The 6,687-nt window shown below is 41.2% G+C and overlaps 1 pseudogene; it reads right to left on the bottom strand.

Moving 5' to 3' along the window:
• Nucleotides 1-1,928: 1,928 nt before the first annotated feature.
• Nucleotides 1,929-2,633, bottom strand: LOC125538244 (annotated as a pseudogene).
• Between the last annotated feature and the right edge of the window lie 4,054 nt (nt 2,634-6,687).

Here is a 6,687-nt window from a genome sequence, read left to right as displayed (position 1 = left end):
AAGCAAACAACTGCGCAGTTTTGGGAGTTGGTCGACCAAATGGCGGCGCGCCTGCCTACCTGGAAGGCCGCGACTCTGCCCAAGAGCAGCCGCCTGTTTCTGGTCCAATCAGTTTTGAGCACTATCCCGGTGCACTCTATGCTCTCTATGGGATTGCCGCCAAAGACTATCTAGGCGATGATCAAAATCTGCCGAAGGAAGATGCTGGTGGCGGCAAATGTGTTGTGGCATGGGAATCGCTGAGTCGGCTGAAGTGGGTAGGAGGGCTTGGAGTGCTCAATCTAAGGTGGATGAATGTTGCCCTACAGACTAAGTGGCTATGGCTACAGCGAGTGGATCAGTCCAGGCCATGGGTGGAATTCAAGTTAAACATCCCCGAGGAGGCCAGATGGATCTTTCGGGCGGCTGCGAGGATGGTGATCGGCGATGGACGCACCGCTCTCTTCTGGGAGGACCGGTGGGTGTGCGGCTACCGCATATAGGAGCTCGCTCCATCTGTGTATGAGAGAATACCCAAACGAACGAAGTAATCACGAACTGTTGTTGGGGCCCTAGCGGAGGCCACTTGGGCCCGGGACATCGGGCCTGACATGGACGGAAACGTGCTGACCCAGACTAGACGACCACACACCAAATTGACATGGTCATGGGAGAAGGACAGGGCTTTCTCGGCGCGCTCGGCCTATTGGCCGAAATTCGCAACACTTCAGGCTTCTCCCACGATAGGCCTATGGTCATCGCATGCACCCCTATGATGTCGCTTCTTTGCATGGTTGGCCCTTCGAGATCGGGTGTGTACCTCGGATAGACTCGCGAGGAGGGGTCTTCCACCTATTGATCCAATGCGTGTTCGCTAGAGAGGTCTGGGCCAGGATATGCCAGTCTTGGACTATGAGGCATGCATTAGCCGGAAGACACGCCAAATCTCTACGTGCACTACACCTCTTGGTCATGTGAGAGTTGTGGAAACATAGGAATTCGATAGTGTTCGAGGGGATGACACCAATGTATACAATGTAACAAAATGTTCGTGTAATTTTAAAACTTGCTTCATACCATTTGAAATTTTTATAACTATTTGATTTGGACATAAAAAAAACTTAATTGTGCCTTTTCATATTATTGGTGACGGTATAACAAAGGCACAAATGTTTCAACTATGAAAAAGATTTTCTAACTTTGGAATGCGCAAAAGATTTATAAGTGAAATATTCTGGACAAGGAAATATTTCCATATGTTGGAGAGGATAATTTTCATGGTGACAAATTATGAGTAATGAAACTCTAGAATCTTTGAATGGTGTACATATTCCTGATGTGAAAATATGCACATTTTATTAGAGGTGGCTAAACTGAGCTCGAACTCATGTGATCTCAGATGAACAGCAAAATAATAGAACAAAATAACAAATCTGATTTTTTGTACCAAACATTGACAAAAAATTTGACCATTGATTTTTTTTCTGGCCATGTTTTCCATGAATGTCATTCCATAATGACACTTTGAAAGCAAATAAAACATTTGTCAATGTTTGATGCAAATGAAAATTCTGATTTTTTTATTTTACTGTCCACTTGAGCTCATGTGTGCTCGAGCTTAGAAAAGCAACTTCACATTTTATTTTGTTTCTCTGAGAACAATTACTATTGCTCCAACACAATACATAAGGTGTAAAGGTCAAATTTCCATATTAAGTTAATCATTTGTCTTCTCTTTAATGCTCTCAATAATATCTCATCGAATGATCATCCACCATCCATCGCATGTGAATGAAATGTTGTATTTTTAAGCAACGCATTTAATTTTTTGCAACATGGTGTTATACAAACCTAAAAAGTTAATCTGGGTGGCTAGGATGGCATGTATGAATACCTTTGTAGGATCAGCAACTTTATAACACAACATATCTCCGTGTAAAAACAACATATCATTCAACATGTGCACTGCGAGGAAGTCAAGTTTTGTTAAAGTTTAACTGTGACATAAATAATTGTATAAATTCCATGGGTGATAGATTTGAATTATTACATAATAAAAACATTTAAAATAGTCTTAGTAGGGACACATTTTGTTTCTAATTCAAATCGGTGTTGGTACAATACGAAGAGGCACGACCTTCGTAAGTGATAGGCCAAACTTTTCTTCCATATCAATCCCATCCCTTTCAAGCTCAACATGGAGACTCCACTTAAATTGATTTAACAATGAAGAGAAGACCAAATGCACCATCCTAATAGCCAATGGCATTCCGAGGAAGATCCGACGTCCGGCACCAAATGGAAGGAGCTCAAAATTGGCACCCTTAAAATCAACTGCTGAACCCAGGAACCTCTCTGGCATGAACTTCTCAGGTTCAGTCCATACATCATTATCTCGACCTATCGCCCATATGTTTATGAACACACGTGAATCTTTAGGTATTGTGTAACTTGCTATTTGCAATGTTCTCTTGGGTTTGCGTGGCAACAAGATCGGGCCAGGAGGATGAAGTCTAAAAGTCTTTTATAACAGCTTGGAGATAGGGCAACCAAACAATATCATCTTTGTCAATGTTTATTTTGGGTCCAATAACTTCTGCAAGCTCGTTGCAAGATCTAGACATTGATGATGGGTTTTGGAGAAGCTCCGTCATTGCCCATTCCACCGTGCTAGAGCTTGTGTCACTACCAGCAGAGAACAAATCCTAACATGCAAATATAATGTCACATCAATAGTCTAGTCAATATAGCTATTTAGATACACTAAACAAGCACAACATAGAGAGTAGAAATGATTGTTTTTATAGAAGAACTCAAATTCTCTTTGAACTACACAGAGAGGTACTGTTTGGATGAACTATATAAGAAACAATTCATTGATTTGTGTTATAAGATTTTATATTCATTTCATTGCAGTATAGTAAAAAATACAACAAACCTGGTTTGAAACAAAGGAAAAACATAGGAATTCTTGTTTTAAATGATTTAGTTCTTATATAGAGGAAAATTCCAGTGTACTCTTTGTAACACATGAGTAGCCTACCATGCATGATTCTTGTAAAAAAATACGTGTGACTATTCTGTCTGAATTTTAGAGGCATAAACATGATTACATGAGTATCCAAATGGTACTTTTGATGTTATCATTGTTACTGTTCCTATAGCATCAATAGAGTGGATAGTAGTACTGCAAAATTTCACCAAAATGTTGTCCATACATAGGGAAATAATGAAAAGTCTGATACTCTCTCTGATCCATATTACTTTTCGTCCAAACAGATGTATCTAGCACTGAAATACATCTAAATACATCCATTTAAGCGACAAGTAATATGGATCCTACGATCTATATACTATCAAACTCTTATGTTTATTTCTTGGTCAAAAAAATTGAATGTGAAATTTGTGGATATTAGATATCTTGATGCCAACATTTAAAAATAGAAATCTCAATCTCCAAGGCTGGCCATGTGCTTTGATCCCGGTGGACTCAGTCAGCAAGGCTAAACCCTAACCCTAAACCCTAAACCCTAAACCCTAAACCACTACAGGAATCAGCTACTTTGCCATCAGCCACGGCAGACGGCAAAGGCAGGAACCGCGGACGGCAAAGGTCTTTGCCGTCTGCCGCTGACGGTAAAAGGCTCCGACAAAGTAAGGATCGGCAAAGAGCTACTTTGTTGTCTGCTTTCGGCGGCTGACGGCAAAGGGGCCTTTGCCATCAGCAGCTGACGGCAAAGAAAGCAGACGACAATAATTACGCTGTTAGTCCGTTAGGTGGCTAACGGCAGCCTGTGTCGTCCGACGCTGATGGCAAAATTTGTTCGACCTTTGCCGTCCGCCCAATGATGTCAGTTGGACGTCACTACACAGCAGGCCTTTGCCGTCAGCCACTGTAGGCAAAACCTTTGCCGTCCGCCACTATAGGCAAACTGGCCAAATGGGTCAGTTCCTAGGAGGCACAGGCGGCCGCCACGTGGCTGCTTTGCCGTCCACGGCTGTCGGCAAAGGTGGCTTTGCCATCAGTGGCTGACGACAAAGATCTTGCTTTGCCTCATTTTTTATGTTTTTTTAAATGCAACAATTTTGAAAGCAAATATATATGACATATATATATATATATTTCACAGGGCTATTTAACAGCAAACATATGACATATCCAGCACATAAGTTTCATCGTACATACATATATAGTTCCATCCATTCATACATAGCAAGTTCCATCAAGTTGCACATACACATTGTTCCATCCATACATATTACAATGCAAAGTTTCATCAAGATAGCAAGTTCCATCATAGCAAGCTAGAAGAATACTTGAAGAGAATGAAAGAAAAAACAAGCACTCCATCATTGCAAGCTAGCTTCTGTGAAGTGAATGAAATTTGCAAAATGGAAAATAAGAAAGTTAGAAAAAGGTGACTAGAAGAAGAAGACTAGAACAAGAAGAAGACTAGAACAAGAAGACTAGAACAAGAAGTATATGTCATTTATGAGCTAACTTAGGTGAAATGGATCATATATGAGCTAACTAAGTTGAAATGGGTCGTTTATGAGCTAACTAAGGTGAAATGGATCATTTATGAGCTAACTTAGGTGAAATGGATCGTTTATGAGCTAACTTAGTTGAAATGGATCATTTATGAGCTAACTTAGTTGAAATGGATCGTTTATGAGCTAACTAAGGTGAAATGGATCCTTTATGAGGTAAATTAGGTGAAATGGATCATTTATGAGCTAACTAAGGTGAAATGGATCCTCTATGAGCTAACTTAGGTGAAATAGATCATTTATGAGCTAAGTTAGTTGAAATGGATCGTTTATGAGCTAACTAAGGTGAAATGGATCGTTTATGAGCTAACTAAGGTGAAATGGATCGTTTATGAGCTAACTAAGGTGAAATGGATTGTTTATGAGCTAACTAAGGTGAAATGGATCGTTTTTGAGCTAACTTAGGTGAAATGGATCATTTATGAGCTAACTTAGTTGAAATGGATCGTTTATGAGCAAACTTAGGTGAAATGGGTCATTTAAGAGCTAATTTAGGAGAAGTGGATCGTTTTTTAGCTAACTTAGGTGAAATGGATCGTTTATGAGCTAACTTAGTAAAAAGCATCATTTTAGAGCTAACCTAGGTATGATGGGTCATTTTGGAGCTAACCTAGGTAAGATGGTTCATTTTGGAGCTAACCTAGGTGAAATGGGTCATTTTAAAGCTAACGTAGGTAAAATGGATCATTTAGGAGCTAATCTAGGTAAAATGGGTCATTTTAGAGCTATCTTGGATAAAATGGATCATTTATAAGCTAACTAAGGTAAAATGGGTCATTTTAGAGCTAACTTAGGTAAAATGGATCGTTTATGAGCTAACTAAGCTAATTATGCAATTTTTGACATAAGTAAGCTAAGTACAGATCGTTTTAGAGCTAACTTATGTAAAATGGATGGTTTTGGAGGTCAATAAGCTTATTAAGTCATTTTGGAGGAAAAGAAGCCAACTCTAGGTCATTATGGTAAGCATATTGGAGGAAATAAATCTAAGTCTAGGTCTTTATGCATTTGTTAAGAAAAACACTAGAGAAACTTACCGTGATCTGGAGGTGTAGGAGCGGGCTGGCTCATGCCGGTAGCTCGAGAAGGATCGTGCGATGCTTGTCTGGAGTTACGCTGCACCAAAGATCATTTCCAATGTCTCGTTAGCATGATGACACTCAAATGTTAAGACTAGCAAGTAATTTCCATTCAAATTAAACTCACAGTGGTCCCAGGAGCAATCACTGGCACCGGCGGAGCGGTCTGACCGGACTTCTCACACACAGACTGCACATTTGGTTTTGACAACTCAGTCATACTAGTTAGTAATGAGACAAACACTAGATGAATGTTTTGGCTAATCTGCAGAAGAAACTTACCACAAGGAGCTCGTACATGGCCCTTACCTGCATGTCATTCCGTGCCCTCTCCTCCTCCAACATCTTTGTCGTCCTCTCCTTGAAGGCGAGTTGGACTGGACGTTCACGAGGCCTTATCTCAGGAGTGGAGCTCGACTGGCGCGCCTTGATCTCCGGGAGAGTGTTAGGACAACGGATAAGTCCATCTCCCATGGCTATGGAGCCATGGGACCTCCCGCCACCAGATATCATCAGCAGCTCTGTATCAATGGGACCCTGGCTTGGGTTAAAGTCCTCCCCTTTCCTAGCCTTCCCCTCATCTCTATATTTCACGAGCTTGTCATGGGAGGAGATGTTGGTGAAGTTCTTTGGATCATCGAGGTCAGACCGAGAGAATGCCTTGGCTTTCTTGTAAGAGGCAGTGTGGGCCATGGCATACAGGTCGTACACCTCTGGCACCTTATCCGCCTTATTGTAGTGTGCCTGAAAGAGAGAAACAAAGTAAATTAGTAATTAAAGGGCTAAATCTAGCATGATGAATGAATTGCATGAATCATGAAGCAAACCACATACCCAGTTCCGCCCGAACTGATATAAGTTGGAGCTGCCTTGATGGTGTGGCACAACTTCCATTTGGGCACGTTTGTCCTTGGCCTCGTTGTGGAGGGCTAGCCATTCTTTTGAGCACCACTCATTGACCAACACCTCCCAACAATCCATCTGATCCGCACACCATCTCGGAGGGGCCTAAGTTAGCAAATAGAAACTTGAGCGCTACGGCTATGAATTACTAAATGAAGGAAGTAAGTACAAGGCC

This window comes from Triticum urartu, chromosome 2 (assembly GCF_003073215.2).
Source record: "Triticum urartu cultivar G1812 chromosome 2, Tu2.1, whole genome shotgun sequence".
Lineage (NCBI taxonomy): Eukaryota > Viridiplantae > Streptophyta > Magnoliopsida > Poales > Poaceae > Triticum > Triticum urartu.
This window is presented reverse-complemented; position numbering and strand designations above follow the sequence as displayed.